The 22,381-nt window shown below is 37.1% G+C and overlaps 1 pseudogene; it reads left to right on the top strand.

The window, feature by feature from the left end:
- LOC144373385 (biotin--protein ligase-like) overlaps positions 1-22,381 on the top strand; it is a 72,025-nt pseudogene that overhangs the window by 30,594 nt on the left and 19,050 nt on the right.

The following is a 22,381-nucleotide window of genomic DNA, read 5'->3' as shown; positions in this document are numbered from 1 at the left end:
ACAGTGCTCCAGAGGGGTCCAGCCCAGTCGACCAGTGACAGGCACACAGCAGACAGTAGTAGCAGGTTCTGGGACACACTCAGGTTTGAGAAGAGATGAGGTGTCTTAGTTTTTTATTGCTCGAACAAAATAACTGAGACCAGATAATTTATTTATTTTTAAATTTTCATGTTTTCATACTAGGGGTTGAACATGGCGGGGTGGGGGGGCTTTACCAACTGAGATACATCCCCAGGCCTTTTTATTTTTTTATTTTAGACAGGGTCTCACTAAGTTGCTGAGGCTGGCCTTGAACTTTCAACCTTCCTGCCTTTGCCTTCAACATCTCTGGAATTCCGGGTGTGCATCATTGCACCTGGTAGACTGGATAACTTTTTTGTTTGTTTTTAATTTTTTTGGTACTGGGGATTGAACACAGGGGTGCTTCACCATTGTGCTACATCCCCACCATATTATTATTTTGAGACAGGTTCTCACAAAGTTGCTTAGGGCCATGCTTGGTTGCAGAGGCTGGCCTTGAACTTGTGATTTTCTTGTGGTTTTCCTGCCTCACCCTCTCTCTGGGATTATTGACCCACTGGACCACTGCACCTGGAAGACATTCAATTTATAAAGGAAAATGAGACTTAAAGTCGGAACCAGGAAGTTCAGCCGGAGGCTGGGAAGTTCAGGACTGGGCAGTAGCATCACCAGTGAGGGTGGTTGGGGGGCCGTGCTACCTCAGCTCATGGTGGGAAGCAGAAGAGCAAGCAGGTGATGATAGAAGAGCTGGAGCACAAGGGTGGGCTTGCTTTATGACAGCTGCCCTTATGGTAGCTAATGCAGACTCACAGAGTGATTGAGACTCGTCCCTGGAGAGAGGCTTTGAGCCCTGCACAGGGGCTCCACCCATGTGACTCAAAGGTCTCCCACAAGAGAGAGAGAGAGAGAGGTTCTCATTATATTGCTTATGACCTTGTTAAATTGCTGAGGCTGTCTTCTAAATTGTAATCCTCCTGCCTCAGCCTCCCAAGTTACTGGGATTATAGACACGTGCAACTATACCCAGTTTCTCATCGGGCAGCACTGCTGCACAGAGGAATTGAGATCCCAGCCTGTGAACTTGTAGGGGACACACTCAGACCGTGGCAGGAAGTGCTCACAGTCACTTTCAAGTGCACGTTGCCAGGCTGGTCCACTCTTGGCCAGTGTGCAGGCATTTCCCACCAGCACCCTGGGGTGCAGAGCCCCAGTTCAGCCGTTGAGCAACTCCTAGGATTCGGATAGTGGGACCCTCCGTGGGAGATCATTCAGAGCCGCAGAATTGCCATGGTAGATTTGGTCTAGGCACTGGGGAAAAATCTGGATGTGTGGAAGCTCATACAGCACCCTGGGGCCGGCCAGTTCGAGGGTTAAGTGGTTAACCAGGGGTCCACACAACCAGCCCTGAGCTACGGTGGTGTTCCCTCCTGGAGGGTGTTGGCCACACTGTCCACCCTGCTCTCTGTGCTGTTGGCTCTTCTCTGGGTGCCCTTCCTCTTAGTTCTGGTTGATTCCATCACTGGGATGCGCTGGCTGGACTGATGGACAGAGTCCAGAGCCGTGTCCCTACCTCTCCTCCTCCTGCCTAGCGGCTCCTGTTAGTGGCTCTGTTGTCCCCACTGCTGGCCCTGGTGCCTCTCTGCCCCTCATGCTTTGCTTCTCTGCAGGCAGTCCTTTGTTGAACTCTTCTCAAAGTGCCATCTCTTCTGCCAAAACTGGATTGTGGGGAGGTCAGCCATAACTCACTCACGTGGTAAAATGTGAAAATGTCCTCTTGGATCTTTGTCTAAGTAGCTGCAGTTAGTGGGTGGTGGATCAAATTCCCTCCACCCCACTGCCCAGCTCCCTCCACCCCACTTCCCAGCTCCAAGCCCTGCCCATGTTTATCACTGCCTCATGCTTGCATACCATGTGAGTGTATGTTTCTTTGTGATGCCATCAGCATTTTGGTGGCAGTAGATAGGCATTTCCTATATTGCTTTGTGTTGGGTCCCGTGGGTCTCCTGGCTGAGGCTTGTGGGAGAAGAATTAGGGCAAGTATTTAGGGGCCGGCAGATTTTATTTCACGGGTTCAAATTCTAGCTCTGTGACTTAACTGCCTGTGTGGTTTGGGCATGCTGTTAATGCTGCCTGAGGCTCCATTTGTCACCTGTGGGTGGTACCAGTAATGCAGCGGTGTGGCTTGGGGAGGAGTGGGGACCCAGATCCAGGGCACCCAGCACAGTGCTCGGCAGGGAGCGAGTGTGCAACAGGTGTGGCATTCATACTGTTGGCAAGAGGCTGCTGGTTGCTTCCGGGTGGAAAGTCATTCTGAAAGAGACTTTTGTTCTGAGAAGTCCCTGAGTGGCTAAGGTGCCGGCTGGCCCAGGAGTGGCAGGTGAACTCACAGAGATCAGGGAGCTTCTTGGGAATGAAGGAATCGAGGCCTCCTCCCCGTTTCTCTCTCCTGATCAAGTATCTGTAAAGTAAAACTGCCACGTCAGCCATCTCTAGGGGTACAATTCAGTGGTGTGAATCCCACTCACAGTGTTGTTCAGCCACCCGCACTGTTTCCCAAACTTTTTTTTATCACCCCAAACAGAAACTCTCCATTAATCAATTACTCCCTATTTCTCTTCCAACTTCCAGTTCTTGATAACTTCTGTTCTGCTTTCTGCCTCTATGAATTTGTCTATTCTAGGTATTTCATAGGAGTGGAATCAGTTATTTGTCTTTTGGTGACTGACTTATGTTACTTAGCGTAATATTTTCAGGGTGCGTCCATGTTGTAATATGTATCAAAACTTTATTCTTTTTTTAAGCTGGATAATATTAAATTAAATATTATATCTAATGCCTGTCCCGCCCCCTTTACATCTTGTTTATCCAGTCATCTGTTGATGGACACAGTTCATTTCCTCCTTGGTTGGTGGACGCTGCTTCTCTGAGCAGCGGCATACAGTATCTGAGTCCCTGCTTGAGCTCTTTTGGGTGACAGGGTGGAGCATAACTGCTGGGTCATATGTTAATTCTCTGTTTAACTTTTTAAGAAAAAATTATAGGCCCTTTCTGTTTCGAGGGTCGGTGTTGCTAGAGTCACTCTGATGAACTAGCATGTACCTAACTAGGAAAGTGTCATCAAGGGCCCCAGGGGAGAATTTGCTGGATCGGGGCCAGATGTGTGGCCTCCACCAGATACCTGTGGAGGAAGGAGGAAGGGCAGACAGTGAAGCTGGCCAGTTGGGGGACATGCAGGTCCAGTTGGAGAGTGTGTCCCACTTGGCCCCAGCCAGTGACTGCCATGTGGGAAGAGTTGCTGTGTCTTCAGAAGAGGCAGAAGAGGCGCTGTGAAATAGCCCCATTCTAAATGTTAGCCCTGATTCAAAATGGGTGGACCAAACAAACCACATCTCCAGGTTCATCTTGGCTCCTGGGTGTCTCTTGTTGATGGTTGCCCTGAAGTCTGTGAGGGGACAGATTTCAACACAGTGTCACTGAGGTCAGAAGCCCCTCTGGGCCCATTCACTGTGGCACGATGGTGCTTGGGGTCAACAGATGAGCACTTGAGAAGTAGGAGCCCAGCCTTGGGAACCCAGGCTGGGAAGCCACCGTCCTACCAGGAGTCTGGCCAGCCAGGCAAGGGCAGCAGACCACAGAGGGGCTGGTGTGGCTGGGACAGGAGCACCTGGCTTGGGGCAGTCAGACGAGGAGGTGCACCTGTGGCCTTTATCCCACGCCCTGCCTGAAACCTGTTTGGCTGGATCCTGGTTCTGGGAATCACAGTCCACCTGAGAGCTGCCCAGTGAGCACCCCTGCCTTCAGTGGGGCCAGGACCCTGAGCAGGACTGATGTATCCACAGTGCCATCTTCTGATGATGAAGTCACCTGTGCTGTGTGCCTTCATCCCTGAGTGTGACAGTGCCTGCGAATATTTTGTGTGTAAGATACATTGGTAAGAGATGGGTTGTTTCTTCACGTTGACTAGTCTAGAAAACCAACAGAACTTGCTGTTGACTCCAGCTGCCTGTTTACATGGAGTCCCTGCAGGTCAGCAGGAGGGAGTCTGCAGCCTCCACTCTGAGCGCCTGGTGTGGCACCCCTCCTGTCGCCACCTTCCCTTGTACCCTCTGCTCTTCCCTCTCCATTCATTTCTGTCGTGCTCCCTGGTTGGGCGGGGGGGCAGGGCTGAAGGGAGCTTTGGTGCATAGTGACAGGCAGTAGGACTTCCCACACTGCCCTGCCTCCTGGGCCCCCTGCTCTCCTCACCATGGTCAGGTTACCTCTCTGTCTTTTCCTGGGATTGCCATAGAAATGCCTTTTGTTTTCCTGAATTTGGATTCTAGGAAGGGACAAAACAAAATCTGCTTTCCTGTTCCTGGGAAGTTCTTCCTCTTCCTTCTCCCAGTTCACCAGGCTCCTGTGGCACGAGGACACATCGGGATCCTGTGACCACGCATGAGCTTGCCTGCCTCCTGTTAGGTCAGGGGTTCCTCAGGGCAGGGTCTCACTAAAGTCTTGTTGAATAAAGGAAAACCCAGTTTATCTTCTTACAAGCATAGATCTAGTTGCAGGGTGAAAGTAGAAGAAATTGAATTTAAAGGTCAACTTTTTTTGAAGATCTGAGGCATGTGATGAAGAAAGATCCACGTTAAGATCAAACCTTCTTTTCAAGAACCATGTTAGGAAGATGGGATGAGTGCTTTATAACACGTTTAAAAGAAGGAAGTGGTTGGGGAGGAAATGTTGAGGTTTTGTGTTTCCTCAAAGATAAGTTGAGTAACAGTTTTTAACATACCACCTTTTGGGATCTCTGCTATTCATAATCTTTGTCATCCTTTACCAAAAAATGAGTTTTACAGTGTACAGTTTTACTTGTACCATCCACTTTTATTTATTTATTTAAATATGTATTTTTTTTAGTTGTAGTTGGACACAATACCTTTATTTACTTATTTTTACAATAGTTGTAGTTGGACACAATACCTTTATTTACTTATTTTTATGTGGTGCTGAGGATCGAACCCATCGCACATGCTAGGTGAGCGCTCTACCACTGAGCCACAAACCCAGCCCCATGTACCATCCACTTTTTTTAAAAAATTTCTTTTTAGTTGTAGATGGACACAATGTCTTTATTTTTTAAAATATTTCTGTGGTGTTAAGAGCCACAGCGGAAGGGGTCCCAGCAAACTTCCAGTTGCCAGCTGATGATTGGCTCACAGCGGCCCCAGCAAACTTCTAGCTACCAGCTGATTGGCTCCTCTGGAGTGATGCTCACTGTGCTGTTTCCCTGCCCTTTCAGACCATGGAGCTGCTCATTGGGGGACTTTTTGGCTCCGCCCACGTGATCCAGCCAATCGGCCTCAAGAGCAGGAGGAGTGGGGGAGGTTGAGAGGCTTGTGGGAAGCCTGTGGTGGCAGTTGGGCTCTGAGGGTTTTTCCTGAGGAGCTGTTTTGTTTGGCCTGTGTGGTTCTAAAAGTAAATTTTGTTTCTTTTGACAAGTGGCTCCTGAATTGTGCCCAGCCAGACTACAGCACTGTGGTACTGAGAATGGAACCTGGGGCCTCACGCATGTGAATTAAGTGCTCTACCACTGTTACAACCCCAGCCCGTGTACCATCCATTTTTTAAAAAAAAAATTATAATAATTTTATTTTTATACCACATTGTTAATTTCTTCAAATAGTGTAATTTAAAATATTTTCTTTCTGGGGCACCAAGGATTGAACCCAGGGGCGTTAACCATTTAACCAGACTGACAGCCCTTTAAAATTTTCTCTAAATTTTATTTAGAGACAGGGTCTTGCTGAATTGCTTAGGGCCTTACTAAGTTGCCAAGGCTGGGTTTGAACTTGTAATCCCCCTGCCTCAGCCTCTTGAGCTGCTGGGATGACAAGTGTGCCCCCTGCATCTGGCCTCCGTAGTGAAACATTGAACAATTAGGCCGTGCAGAATGCATGTATGAATGTCACATTACACGTGTACACTGTGTAGATGAGTGGGAACATGTGAGGGGCAGAATCCAAGTGGGTCTGTCATCTCATGCCAGTGTTTCTATCTGTGTGGCTTTTCCTTGACTTTCGTTTAGTTGTTTTCCCTCATTATTTTTTTCCTGATTTTTAAAATTAGAGCTTTATAGTTTTACATAGTAGTTGGCTTCTTCCCAACAAACTCATACATGCCTGGAATCAATTTTGGTTCATGATCCTCCCCTTTTCCTCTGTTCTTTCTGCTCTCCCTCCCCTCTCCTGTTCTCCTTCCTCTACTCTACTAGACTTCCTTTCACTTATCTATTAATTTTTATTTGATTGACTTTTTATGATATTCTAGCCTCTCCCCTTTTCTGTTATTTTACCCTGGCTTCTACATAGGAGAGAAAACATTTGGCCTTTGAGTTTCTGAGGTTGGCTTTTTTCACTTAGCACGATAGCCTCCATTTCCTTCGTTTACTATGCCGTAATTTCATTCCTTTTTAATGGCTGTGTAGAACTCCATTGTATGTATATACACCACAATTTCTTAATCCTTTCATCTGCTGACAGGCATCTGAGTTGATTCCATAATTTAGCTACTGTGAACTGTGCTGCTACAAACATTGATGTGACTGTGTCTCTGTAGTATGCTGATTTTAGATTTCTTGGAAAATACCCAGGAGTGTGACAGCTGGGTTGTATGGTGGTTCCATCCCTAGTTTTTTGAGGACTTTCCATTCTGCTTTCCAGAGTGCCTGTACTAGTCTGCAGTCCCATCAATAAGCTGCCAGTGTATCTTTTCCTCTGCAACCTCTCCAGCATTTATTGTTTTCTGTATTCTTGACCATTGCCATTCTCATTGGAGTGAGATGGAATCTTAGTGTAGCTTTTGGAAAGTTATCCTGATATTTTGACCCTTATTTTATTCCTATACAGTGCTGAGAATCGAACCCAGTGCCTCACACATGCTAAGCAAGTGCTCTACCACTGAGCCACAGCTCCTGCCCCCTTAATGTAGTTTCAATTTGCATTTCCCTGACTTCTAGAGATGTTGAACATTTTAAAAACGTATTTGTTGGCCATTTGTGTTTCTTCTTTTGAGAAGTTACTTTGAGTTCCTTTGCTCACTTATTGATTGGGTTATTTATTTTTTGGTATTAAGTTTCTGACTTCTTTGTGTCTTCTGGATACATATCCAGTCCCCTCCTGGAATAGTAGCTGTCCAAGATCTCCCATTGGAGGCTTTCTTCACATTCTTGTTTCCTTTGCTGTGCAGAAGCTTCTTAGTTTGGTGGCATCCTGTTTTTGATTCTTGTTTTTTTTTTTTTTTTGATGCTTTGAGGGTCTTGTTAAGGAAGTCAGTGCCAGCACCTATGATGGAGTGTTGACCCACCTTTCCTTCTAGCAGTTGTGAGGTTTCTGGTATATTTCCTAAGTCTCATTTTGATTTGAATTTTGTGAAGGGTGAGATGGGGGGTCTAATTTCATTTTTTTTACATATAACTATCCAGTTTTCCCAATACCATTTATTTAAAAGGCTGCCTTTTCTTTAAGATATATTTTTGGCACCTGTCAAATAGCAAATGGCTGTAGGTATGTGGATTTGCCTCTGTGCTATATATTTTTTTTTATTTCTAGGGATTGAACCCAGGGGAGTTTAACCACTGAGCCACATCCCCAGCCCTTTTTATTTATTTATTTTTTATTTTGAGACAGGTTCTCACTAAGTTGCTTAGGGCCTTGCTAAGTTGCTGAGGCTGGCTTTGAACTTGCCATCTCCTGCCTCAGCCTCCTGAATTACTGGGATTGCTGAATTACTGAATTACTGCTTTGCTTTTCTTGCTTAGTATTGCTTTTTATTCTTCCAGATCAATTTAAAAAAATTTTCCCCTAATTTTGTGAAGAATGTCATTGGTATTTTGAAGGGGATTGCAATGAATCTGTACATTGCTTTTTTTTAGTATGGCCATTTTGACAATATTGCTTCTGATTTATTAATTTATTTTTGCAGTGCTTGGGATCAAACACAGGACCTCACATACAGCGACACACATGCTGTACAACTGAGCCACACCTCTAGTCCCAACAAAGGTTACTGAGCACAGAGTGTGTGTGGAAACCTGCAGTTCCACAGTGACAGTTTGAACTCCGAGAAGATTATTGTCCTGTCCATCTGAATATGTATCATCTATTAGTATATTCCTTATAATTTATTTCCAGCAGCTTCTGAAAAGCTAATTAGCCTCTTTTAAAAAGGCAGTAAGTAAATTCATCATATCAAGAAAAAAAGAGCAATGAATGTATGTCCTTTCAGAATCTCCCTCTGTGCTTTCAGCTGCCTCAGTCTGGAGTCGCAAGGCACCTATGGGCTTGTCAGCATTCAGACTCAAGTCAGGAACATCTAACTCAAGCACTTGAAATTGAATGAAAGAAAATATTAAGAATATAAGGCTGAATATTAATGAAACTGAGAATTGAAAGATACTTAGTAAGATATATTTAAAGTAATGGGCTTCTTAATAAGATATTTAATAAGATATATACAAATTCATAAGCTCCATTAAAAGATATTTTATTATATATAATATATGTATATATATATATAAAGTCAGACCCATTAATATATTGCTGCTGTTAAATATGTTGATTGATATTTTTTTCTGAGTTTGATAACCTACACTGTTGCATTATTTCAAATGGAATATTATATGCATACACACAAACACATATCAACATGTAAAAATCTGTTCTAGACTTTCTAAATTATTCATTATTCCTGAATGTTTACTTTGCAGGAGTTTTCTTTTTATAGATTATAAAATATAATTGTATAGAAATGTGGATCTTGTGTTACTTGGTCTAAGTTTTCCCAAATAGATGACTTTGAAATAATGAGAGGGACCTGAACATGGGAATTCTGAGTTTACTAAAGTTTTCATCGAAGGCTTTTGTTATTTTTTGGGTACCTGGGATTGAACTCAGGGGCACTGGACCACCTAGCCACACCCCCTGCCCTATGTTGTATTTTTTTTAGACAGAGGTCTCACCAAGTTGAGAAGCACTTGGCTGTTGCTGAGGCTGGCTCTGAACTCACGATCCTCCTGCCCCAGCCTTCTGAGCCACTGGGATCATAGGTGTGTGCCACTGAGCCTGGCACTTACCTAATGCTTTAAAGTATTAAAGTAGCATCTTCTCTACTCAGTCTTCAGTTTCAAAAAACTAACTGGGCAAGGCAAGTAAATCAGAAACTGTATATAACAATGCTTACATCAAGTAGTCTTATAAAATTCTAGTTAAATGTATTTGGATATGTAAGGGTCCGGCGGAGCGTCGGAGAAAGAGACCACACAAGAGACTGGCTCCATGCAATTGGCAAAAGGGGATTTATTGAACCAGTATGCTGGGGCTCAAGGCTCACTCAGGAAGGGAGAGCAGCCCAGAGCCCAGAGCAGAGGTCAAGAGGATCTTAAGTACACTTTTTGGAGAGGGTGGGGGGCTTTGCATACATCAGAACAAATCATCATGAGGTGCGGGAAAATTGAACAACATCTCTGAGTCAGGATTAGTACATACATTGGCGGGAACAACCTGGGCAGAAGTGATTGGTCATTTCTAAGCGGGGTACAAATTTAAACTGATTGGTTTTTGAGCCTAGAGGCTTACATGCCATGTTACCTGGAGCACTTAGCTATTAAACAACCAGGGAATCAATGGAGATATTTACTGGGCAGTTCCAGCATTGTCCTAACAGCTACAGAGATTACAGGTTCTGGGGGTAGCAGAAGAAATTTAACAATACCTAGTCTTTACTTTTTAGCCCAGGCCTTGCCATTTAGAGACCTTACAATGCCCGGTCTTTTACACTTTAACTCAGACTTTTGCAGCTTAGAATCAGCTTAGAAATTTTACCTTTACAGGTACTTCCTATATTAGTTAACATTTATGCATCTTTAATGTAAATGAATTTTGTTCAGCAGCGTGTTCTAAAGTCACCCATCTATGTTTTAATTTAATTCCACATTGTCATTAAAGCATTCAGACCTTTAATTCCTAAAGCATTCCTAATTCCTATTTTTCTCACAGTATATGAGCACTAGTTGATAACACCAAATTACAGTTAATATTTTTATAAATATGAAATTTTATATAAAATATAAAATTATATTTAAGTATAAGCTCATATTTGAAATTTTTGATTGTTTTTAAAGGAATGGAAGTTTCATTATTTTTGCACATGGTTTTCTACTATTGCTATTCATAATACATCCTAATTTAGTTTTATTAATTAATAGGAGAAAGTACTTGATTGTTTTTATAATGAACTCTCTTATAATGCTATTAACTTCAAGAATGTAAAACCTAACTTGCCTCAGTCTGATTTACGTAAGGTAATATATTCTTTTGTACAATAAAAGGTCCACAGATCAGATGGGCCCTAAAGAGGGTCCAGTCTTGAGGTTAATAGTATTGTTCAAGGCCCAAGATCTTTCCACTTCTTTGCTCTGCTCACACTATTCCCGAATGTTTTCCTGCTTCTCTTTCACTGTTAATGGAGTAAGGGGAACACATACCCACTTCCTCAGCCCACAACATAAACTGTAAGCCCTCTTCCCACAAATATATGCCCCCCCAGTCTAATTATGCCAAGTGTTTGTTATGGACTTCTCCTTTACTATAGATATTGTCAGGAGAATGCCATGAGCTGATTGGCTTTATGTGAATCAAAATTATCCCAGGTGTTATGGTTTAAATGTGGTGTCCCCCAAAAGCTCATGCGAGATAGTGCAAGAAGATTTGGAGGAGAAATGATTGGGATGTGATCTCCTTTTCATGAGTCCCTGAGGAAGAAGTGGATACTGAATAGTATTGGACCATATAAAGAAAAAAGAGAGATTGGCTTATATAAACAAAATATGATATATGTGTCCAGTAGAATATTATTTGACAATAAAAAGAAGCAAAGTACTGATGCAGTTTAAAACATGGATGAACTACAAAAATAGTATGGTAAGTTTAAAAAGCCAGTCAAAGAAGACCATATGTTATATTATTCCATTTAACAAAGTGTTTAGAATAGCCATGTCCATACTTCTAATGAATATAAGTACTCTCTTGGAGGTGATAAAAATGTTCTAAAATTAGATTATGTTCATAGTTGTACAACTTTGTAAATATGTTAAAACCATTAAACTGTATACTTTAAATGAGTGAAGTTTGTTTTATAAATTATATATCAAAAAAGTTGTTAGACTAATAGGTGCTGATATATAAACAGTACTGTTACTTGAGTTATGATTTTCATAGTACTAGGATAATTTTTCTTCTAGGTCCATGGGACAGTAGGAGAACCCTGGTGGATTTGGGTGGAAGATCCTACAAATGATCATATTTATCATTCAGAGTATTTTCTAGCTCTTAAAAAACAGGTGAATATAACCTTATTATTTAGCTATCATAAAAAAATACATAAACAATTTTTGTTTTTTACTATCTCTCTGATTTCAGAGTGCCATGAAAGTTTTGTTATGTTCTGTTTTCCTGTTTTGTTTCAAAGGAACACGGAGATTCAGTGTGACAATATTGATTATTCAGTTTGATCCTAGTTCAAGAAATACATTTATAATCTTTACCATGGTTTAAGGCATGGCTTCTAGAGGCGTGGAATATATAAAATAAGGGGGGTAAAATAATTTCCTGCAAAATAATAAATTGCTTAGTGAAAAGATCATTCCTTGTAAAATTATCTGTAAAGACTCAATTGTTGCTACATCTTTAACTCATGTTTTATTTGTAATTTCTCTTTTTATCAGAGAAAGCAAGCTTCTGATTGAAAATCTTGACTAGATAGCAATAGTATTTTATAGCAATATTTTCTTTTCATGCATTTATCTTCTTGATAACCATGTAACCTATATATTTTAAGAGATTTCAGATATTTCACTTAAGATACTGATCAGATTTAAAGAAAAATATTAAGTAAATAATAATATGGTACTTGAAATTATAGAAATCATGAAATAATTGCATGAATCATGTTTGGGAAATTCTGATAATGAATCAAACTGGTAACATGTCATAATGATAACATATATATAAATAATATAAAGTTAGTATAATTTTTTACCTTCTGTTATGTCAAATAATCCTCAGAAGGAAATCACCTACAAGTTACTGTAGTACCTGAATATCTGAGCTATTTAGAAATACAACATAGTTTATTTTTATTACATCTGGTATAGATACTATTAAGAATTGACTACTAAGAACTTTATTTATTTTAGACTTTATTTCACATTAGGTCATTAGTAAAGAAGCTTAACTACTGGTATTTGCAATCCCTATTTTTGAACCTTTGCTTTCCCAATACTATATCCAAGCAGTTTCTGATAGATGGTTAGGAGCAGAGGCTGTTTGATTATCAGCTTCCAACATCTGATTCTACCAGACAGGCATCAGACCCATACAGGTAACAAATTGAACATTAATGTGTTGATGTGAATTATTGACTTCCCAAAATTGTTATTTTAATTAATGTTGACAAGTATAAAGTTGTTTTATTCTGAATCAAAGTCCAACTTACTTGACAAAATTGTTTCTAAAATGTATGTTCAAAATTTTCAAAATCAAATATGTATATGTAGATAGTCAAATTGTGGACCTTTAATTTTTGTTCATTTAAGCTCCAAAAGCATGAAAGTAGGCTTAGTCAATTCTGATAATCATAGTAATGTGGAGAGTTACTATTTCTGAGTTACTGGACTTTCATCTGTACATATAATCATTATTTCTCCATATAGCCTTCCTTTTTCATTGCAATTGTCATTTATCATTTAATCTGTATTCTCTGTTAAAGTTTTGAGATATCTCTTTTTTCTTACATTTAGTCCAATTCACATAAACTTAATTCTAGTACAGGTTATCTTTTATCCAAAATTTTTAAAACCCGAAGTGTTTCAAATTTTACATTTTTTTTTTAGATTTTGGAATGTTTGTATATATATAATAAATTATTAAAAGGGATATATAGTAAGAGCATTCAGCAGCATTTTTTATTGTTGTAATGTATAAACTCTAGGTTTTCATAAAATGAACAAATGCCTTTCTATTTTGATTTATTAAAAAAGCAAAATTTCATGAATAAATATTTGCAGTGATACTTTCAAGTACCCCTGAAATCTATTTCAAAAACATCTTGAAACTAGTATACTAATTTCATTTTTTGAGAATTCATAATTGATGAGTATTGATTTTCAGAGGTCCTTAATTTACTTTACAGACATAAATTAGGAGTCATATTTTCTTTCCCATGTATATTTCAGACAAACTGCTTGACTTTTCAGAATAAAAATGTTATTCTGACTACTTTAAATAGCATGCTATTTGACAGTCCTTTCAGAAGTGAAAGGAGACCTAAATATGACTTTATAATCTTTCATTTTGTCAAATGTACACCTTATTCATACTATTCATTGAGATACTCTTTATACTACATCTCAATTTCTCTTTGATATCTTGGCATAGCAAAACCAAAAAAATGTATCAAAATAGAATGATATTGAGACTGTATAATCTAGTAATCTACTTATTGCAGAGGGTCTTTCTGGTCTTATTTCATCAAATGTGTTTATGTGATATCTAGAATCTCATAAGTTCAAAATATGTGGAAGTGATGATGTTTTAACTTAAAATATATGCTTCCAATATCATTGCTAGGTTTCTTTCTTTTAGTAAAGTACTTAATTCCACATATATTAGCATTATATGTTAATGTCAATTTAATAATTTTTTTCTTAAGCAACCAAATACATATCAACCTATTTATATAATTAGCTGATGTAGTATAAACATACCATCTAGGTAAAATCACTGTAATAGATCATCTTAATTTAACATTGTCAATAACTGTGCATTTGACATTGTACAATGTTTAATTTTTAGTCTTTTATTTAAAAAATATGTTTGATTAACATTGCATGCCTTATCATGCAATGTCTTCCTCCTTCCTGGATTTCCAGAGCTACGGAAAATTTAAACAATCATAATCAGACATAGAGAGTATGAAGTTAGCTCTCAGCTATCCTTGTAATAGAGTAGAGCAATGGTTGGGGAAAAGATAACTTCTTAAAGTCATCTTTTTATTTGTTTTTCTTTCCTTTAGGGACAAGGTACCCAGGATTGAACCCAAAGGGCACTTAACCACTGAAGCACATCCCCAGTCTTTTTATTATTATTATTATTTTGAGAGATAGGATATCACTAAATTGCTGAGGCTGTCTTTCAACTTGGGATCTTTCTGTCTCAGCCACTGAGCTGCTAGAATTACAGGCCTGTGCCACCATGCCCAACTAAGTTAGTTTTTGATTTTAAGTATATTTTTTAGAAGAAAATTTACCATATTTTTCATTTTGCAACCATACTATAAAGGTCAGATCAAGGTGTCCTCTTAACTGATTTTTTATATCTTCTTTTTTAAGCTTTGTAATAATTATCTAATTTATTCAGCACCCAGTCCATATAATGAGAAGCAACCAAATCTAGTGTCTTTCAATACATAAATTTACTTTACAAACATAAATTTCCCCAATGATTAGTGAAAGTAAGAAGACCTGTACACTTTAAGGAGAGTTTTTGTTTTATTTTATTTTGTTTTACTCAGTCATGCTGTGTTCTGAAACTACTATCCTTGTTCCTTCCTGAATAAGGCTAAATTCATTTTTGTTTCCATTGGCTATACCAAAAGATCCCTCAGCTACTCAGGATTGGTCAGTGTGTAGCAGATCAAATCTGTTGTTAATGACCCTTCCAATACTGCTGTTTACAAATGGTTTTCCTTGATTTATTTTTGTACCATAACATACATACCTTCATGTACTTTTATTCAAGTTATTTCCCTTTTTGGAAGAGAAATATATAGTTGGTTTATAGGGGATTCTTCAATAAAAGTGTTCTATTTATCAGTTATGTTAAATGTAGTGACTGAATAAGATGTGTCACTGGTGTATAAGAATTTATATTAAATATGTTCTTCTCTAGAGATAATTAGGAAATGTTATTCTTTAAAATACAGTATTCAGTATTGTGCATGTTTTTTCAGTTTTTTTTTTTCAGAAGTACCTGTTGGATCTTTTCAGAATTACTGGATCTTCAGCCTTTGCCAATTATGGCTTTGGGATGTAAAGCATATGAAGCCCTGTACAACTTCAGCCACTTTAACCCTGTGCAGACACAAATATTTCATACACTGTTATCACACAGACTGTAGTGTCCTAGTTGGAGCACCCACTGGATCAAGAAAGACTGTTGCAGCTGAATTAGCTATTTTCAGAGTCTTCAACAAGTATCCCTCCTCAAAGGTATGTTGAACATATTGTGTGCTTATTATATTCAATTAGAAAAGATAGTTAATGTCTCTAAACTAGCCAGGTCCAAATATCCTGACATACCCTGGTGAATAGCTTTGTTATACTCTCAGTGAATTTTCCAGGGGGCCATATCAGTATTAAAATAATTTGTTGCAAAAAACTTGATATCAACTTTGGAGGCTTCTAGGTGAATTTCTCATGTATATAGTGCTCACACATCCTCATATCTATAATTCATGGGTACTTCTTTTATGAGGTAATTAATTCTTAGCTGTACTTGTTAGGTATATAATGATTCATAATCATTCTTTGGATATGAATGAAATGCTAATACTTTAAAACACTTCATTTATACACAGGAAATATAGACATAATTTATGCTACATTCCTCCAAATATTGATATTATCAATTAATGTCAAATAACACCGGAATCAAATAAGTATTGATTTTTATTTTTTTTTAAAAAACATAATATTTAGTAAATTTTCCCCAATACTATTTTATTTTTAATAAAAATGATTTATATTTGAGGTGTTCAATGTGGTACTTAAATATACATATAAATTATAAAATAATTGCTAGAATCAAGATAGCTAGATATCTATCACTTCAGATAATCACATATTTTTGCAGTGGGAACATTTAATATCTAGTTAGCAAATTTCAAGTCTGTTAATATGATATTATTAAATACAGTCACCCTTCTGTACCTTAGATGTCTAGAACTTGTTTTACATAAATGAAACTTTGTATCCTTTAAGCAATATCTCCTCTTATCTCCCACTTTCACCCCCTCTTAACCATTATTTTAATCTGCTTCTATGAATTTGACTTTTTTATTATTGCACCTGTTAATGAAATTATTCAGTGTTTTGTTGTTTTCAGCTTATTTCTCTTAACACAATGTATAGTATTGCAAATGGCAAGATTTTATTCTTTTGAAAAGCTGAAAGATCTCCCATTGTGTTTCAGTTTCTTTTTTCATCCATCTTGGGTCACTTAGACTGTTTCTTTTTCTTGGCTTTTCTAATCAATGATGTAATAAACATAGAGTGTACATGTCTTTGGGATATTGATCTCTGTATTCAAAAGTAGAATTCTCTGTATTCAAAAGTAGAATTTCTATGATGATGATGATGATGTTTTCCATGTGTAATTTCTTAAGGCTGTCCATGTGTATTTTCCATAATGGCTTCCCCAACTACATTTCTACCAGCAGTGTGTAGCAGTTTCCTTTTCTCCACATCCTTGCCAATACTTTCATTGTTTTAATAATATTCGTTCTAACAGATGTGAGGTGTTGACTCATTGCAATTTTTTAAAAATATTTATTTTTTAGTTGTTGTTGGATACAATACCTTTATTTTATTTATTTATTTTTATGTGGTGCTGAGGATCAAACCCAGGGCCTCTCACATGCTTGACGTGTGCTCTACCACTGAGCCACAACCCCAGCCCTCACTGGGATTTTGATCTACATTTCCCCAATGATTGGTGAAAGTAAGCACCTTTTCATGTCTGTTAGCCATTCTGTATTTCAACAGAATGATATCTATTGGCCTCATTTGTCCCTCCACCTTTTTTTTTTATAATAGAATTTTTAGCCTTTTTGTTCTTGGGCTATATAAGTTCCTTTTAGGTTTTGGATATTAACACCTTACTAACATCTGCAAGTATTTTCTCCTATTACATATGTTATTTTTTTAATTCATTGATGGCTTCCTTTTCTGTGCAGAAGGTTTGTAGCTTTGTTTATTTGTACCTTTTTTTTCCCTGTGTTCTTGGGAACTTATTCAAAAACTCATTGCTAAGACCAGTGTCAAGATCTTTTTCCCTGTTTTCTTCTAGGAATTTTATGGTTTCAGATCTTACATCTAAGTTTTTAGTAAATTTCGAGATGATTATTGCATATGGTGTAAGACAAGGTTCCAGTTTCATTCTGTTAAATGTAGATGTTCAGTTTTCTCAACACCATTTATTGAAGCCTATCCTTTTCTTTCTTAGTATTCTTGTCAGATTAGTGACAGGATGTGTGTTTATTTCTAGACTCTATTCTGTTCTGTTAGTCTATGTATATATGTTGGTGCCAGCACCATACTATCTTAATTATTGAAGCTTTGTACTATAATTTGTAGTCAAGAAGTAGAATGCCTCTAACTTTATTCTTTCTCAAGATTTATTTGGTTTTTTGGTTCTTCATGGTTCCTTAATAATTTAGATTTTTTCTATCTCTAAGAAAACTGCTATTGGCATTTGTTAGGGATTACATTGAATCTGAAGATTGTTCTGGGTAGTTAGTTTCTTACTTTTTTCAGTTAAACATTTAATTTTATTTTATATGCTTATAAAACAGCATAATGTGACTCAGATTGCAATAAAGTCTACTTTACTGGAAAGTGGAAGCTGGAAAAGGAGACTGTGATCCAGAATGGGTAGACACTTTTTAATTCTTTATGATGGCAAGTTTCACAACTTCACTGGACCTTTAGTCCTTGGTGAAATAGATGAACTGTGATTGCACACGTTTATTCTGGTTCTCATGGTTGAGGATTTTTTTCTGTTGTTGTCAGTACTACTTGAATAAATGTAGGAACAGGGCAAACTTAATTTAACTAAATAAAACTCCAAAGAAAACATAATGATTTCATTACATGAAATCAATCAGGGGCTTCTAAATTTTTCCACAGTTTGTCAAAGAAAGAAAATCAGGTTTTTGTTCTACCCCCACTACCAATTTATTGTGTGACACAAGGGACATCACAACTTCTCTGGAACTTTTTCCTAAAAAATTGTATTAAATCATTTCTAAAGTCCCCATTATTTCTGAAATTCTAGAATTCTTTGATTTCAGCTATAACCTTATGAAAAAGAAAGGTTTTTTTTCTTTTTATCATTATTATTTTTTACATGAGGGTAGAGTATATTTTGAAATATTATACATACATAGAATAAGTGTAACTTGTTACAATTAGGATACTGTTATTGTGGTTGTACATGATGTAGTGTTATACTGGTCATTTATTTATATATGAGGATAGGAATGATATTCCATATTTCCTATTGCATTCACCCCCTCCCTTTGCTTCATTTCCCTTTGTCTAGTCCAGTGAATTTCGAAACCCCACTCCCTTTGTTGTGACTTATCATCCACGTATCAGAAAGAACATTATGCCTTTGAATTTTTGTGACTGACATTTAATTTAGAGTGATATTCTTTAGTTCCATCTACTTACAAGCAAATGCCATAATTTTATTCTTCTTTATGACTAAGTAATATTCAATTGTGTATATATACCACAATTTTTTCATCCATTCATCTCTTCAAGTGCACCTAGGTTGGTATCATAGCTATTTTGAATTGAGCTGCTATAAACATTGAAGTAGCTGTGTTACTGTAGTATGCTGATTTTAAGTCCTTTGGATATAAATAAAGGAGTGGAATAACAGAGTCAAATGGTAGTTCCATTCCAAGTTTTCTTTTTTTTAATTATTTCTTACATACATGACAATAGTGGAGTGCAATACATTCATAATTTTTTGCATTACGATTCTTAATACACCTTTATACCACAATTTATCAAATCTCTGTATTTATAGTGTTGACTCTAGCTCAGCAGTTCCTTCGACACAGAATGTACAACCAGTCCAAGTTTTCTAAGGAATCTCCATACTGCTTTCTGAGTGTTTGCACTAATTTGCACTCCCACCAACAATGTATGAATGAACCTCTGCCATTCTGACTGGGGTGAGATGGAATTTCAGTGTAGCTTTGATTTGTTTTTCTCTAATTGCTAGAGATGTTGAACATGTTTTTTCATATATTTTTTGACCATTCATATTTTTTTTTCTTCTGAGTAGTGCCTGTTTAGTTCCTTAACCCATTTGTCAATTGGGTTATTTGTTATTGTTGTTGTTGTTGTTATTATTTACTTATTTATTTGGTTAAGTTTGTTGATTTCTGTATATATCTTGGAGATCAATGCTCTGTCTGACATGCTGATGGCAAAAATTTTCTTCCATATTGTAGGCTCTCTGTTCACATTCTTGATTGTTTCCTTTGCTGTGAAGAAACTTTTTATTGATTTTTTATTGATTCTTTATTTTATTTCTTGTGCTTTAGCAATCTTATTGAGGAAGTCCTTTCCTAAGCCAACATGGTTCAGCATTGTAATGCATTCTGCTGTCATATATTTAAAAAAATCAAAAGGAAAAGTTAATACTCTAGTTTGAGACATTTTTTATACAAGTGCTATTTTAGTGAATAACGTATTTTATAAAATTGGAACAGCTAAAATGTATGACTGGAATTTTTAAGATCTGCATTAATCCCACTATTGGGAGTTTCTATTTCTGTCATTCCTGAAATTGCACTATAAAGTTGCACAAATTTCTTTCACATTTATTTACTTTATTCAGTTACATAACTATAGGATCATAGATGTTTGTTTTATCCTATTGGTTAAACTTCCTTGCTGTCATTTTTATTTTGCTTCTCAAATTGTCTCAGATTAAAATTTTCTGTAAAGACTGATTGATGTTCTAATTTTGTGCCTTTGTTCTCATTTAGATACATGGGTACTCTTAGTCATAGAAAGTATTGGCTCAACAGTTTTCCAAGATACAGCCCTCCTAGCGATTGAAAATTATATACTGCATTCATGGCACAGCAGCCTGATCCTGTCTTTTATGGATGGGGCTTGGTACACCACCTCTATAAATTTCCTCTGCTGTCATTTTACTATGAAACCTTAGGAAGATCACTTAAACCCTGATGTCTGAGTTAAAATAATATCTTACAAGCATGAAGCATTATTAATCGTCATAAAGTAAAACAATAAGTTGGGGACTCAAGTAAATAAATCTTAGGATTCTCATGGTTAGTAGGTTTTCTATATCCTTACTGTGTCATAGTGACTTAACATTAAAAATTTTTTATTCTCTTTATTTTATAGAGAGACTTCTGAAATTTGCAAAATAGACATTTAAAGTTTATTGGCAGGGTTTTTTTTTTAGTCTAAATTTCAAAATAGTACTTTGACATTCTTATTTTTATGACAACATCTAATAAATTAAAAATATATTACATTTCACATAGCCAATATTATATTTTTCTGTACTCTCTATAATTATAGAGATGCATAAGATATATGTGTGTGAACATGTATGTACACATATCAGAGTCGGAGAAAAGGAAAGTAAAGGACACAGAAACAGTTTTCCAGCCCTGGGTTTGGTCCCCAGCAGCACCAAAACAACAACAACAACAACAACAAAAGATGGGTAAACTCAAAAAAGGCCTTTCAATTGAGGATACTATAAGAGAGGACTATGTCTCATTGACAAATGCTTCCCATGTATAGTAAGGTACAGTGGATTGGTAGTGTATTGAAGAATGTCAGTTTTAGAATTGCAGAGTCAAATGCAGTTAGCAGTGAAAATAGTCCTAAGGTAGTATCAAATTTAACAAAAGAAGTACTTAGTCAAATCCTTAATCCAATACTTGCAAGAAATGTTTTGATACAGCAAATGACAGGTAATCTTCAGTACTACTCTTAGTAAAATTCTTTGAAATTTTTAAATGTTTATAATTAAACCAAATGAAAACAAAGGTTAGTGTAGCACAACAGGCTTTAGAAAGCTTTTTCAGATCATTCTTCTAAAAAGACAGGTAGATTATCAGTCAATAACATGTCTATCATAACATGTTTCAAAAAGTATCAATGGTTTGAACATATATTTGGAGGTTTTGTGTCACCTAAGATATGCTGGAAACTTTTCAATACCTGTAGCATCACTATTAAGATTACTTTGGCACAGTGCTTGGCATATAGTAGATATCAGTTTCAGAATGAAATAAATATTTCACTTTTCCTTTCTAGTTTTTTCATAAGAAAAAATTGTAAAGGATAGATTTATTCTATGTATATAGATTACCACTTATTTCAAGATTGTCTACCAAATCTGAATTTTCTACCAATAAATGTAGTCTCTGTTATAAATATTTGTGTAGTGCTATCAAATTCATAAAGAGCAGTGTAAACTCTAATCTGGCTGCTCTCCTGGCCAGATTTCCAGAAGCTAAGATCTTGCCATAAAAACCTGATGACGTTTTATTAATGGGTATTTAAAAGCAAATAGTTTTAAGAAATGAGCTTACTCTTGAATGATTTACTCTTACAAAGATTCACACAGTAGTTGAGAAAAGTCATCCTGGATAGTCAAAGGTACAGTTTAACTCCAAAGGATAATGACTAGAACATCCCCTAAAAGAAAGCACCATTCCCCACTAGGAAAACAGCACTGAGCTGGTGTATTTAGCATGTCCGAAACTAACACAAATGTGTGTATTTTGCAGTGTTAAACACCTTTACTTACTCTTGTGGATTTAAAAGCAATCTCCCTTCAAGGACTATAATATAATTTGGGAGGCTATTTTCTCATGGATGACTTTACCTGTAAGCTTTTGTATGACAATTCAGTGATGGTGTATTGATGATATGATGCTATTATGAAGGATCATTCTCCCCAAAGCTCCTCTCTGCATCCCCACATAACAACCCTTTTCCCGGTTGGGGCTGTAGGAAATGAGTAATGCTTAACCCATTTGTGTGATCAATTTACTTAAGCAGCTACTGTGAAATGTTAATCACAACTATAATTTGTACTATATTAGCATTTTGATTAACTTGTAGGCTTGCTAGCACACTTGAAGTGCTGTTACTCATAGTTACAGCTTGGAAATGAGTTTTTGATTAATTAAGTTTGTTAGACAGCAGCTGAGCTTCCTGAATGCTAACCTTTTGGGGGTACAAGTTCAGGAGAAAGTTACTATGAACAACTGGTGCTATTGGAAAATATTCTTATAAATGTACTTACAGCATTTTAATTATTGACAAAATATTGTATCATTACTTGCAACTGACCTGAACTTTTAAAAGAGTGTGCCTTTCTGTCAAGAAAGCTTTTTTAGGTCTTCCCAGCACTGTTAAAGCTTTGGGGAGCTCTTGAGTTAAATAATGCATTTGCTAGCAGACGTCTGACAACTA

The sequence above is a fragment of the Ictidomys tridecemlineatus genome, unplaced genomic scaffold (genome assembly GCF_052094955.1).
Source record: "Ictidomys tridecemlineatus isolate mIctTri1 unplaced genomic scaffold, mIctTri1.hap1 Scaffold_38, whole genome shotgun sequence".
Lineage (NCBI taxonomy): Eukaryota > Metazoa > Chordata > Mammalia > Rodentia > Sciuridae > Ictidomys > Ictidomys tridecemlineatus.
The sequence above is the reverse complement of the archived record's forward strand: the minus strand, read 5'-3'. Positions and strand labels throughout refer to the sequence as shown.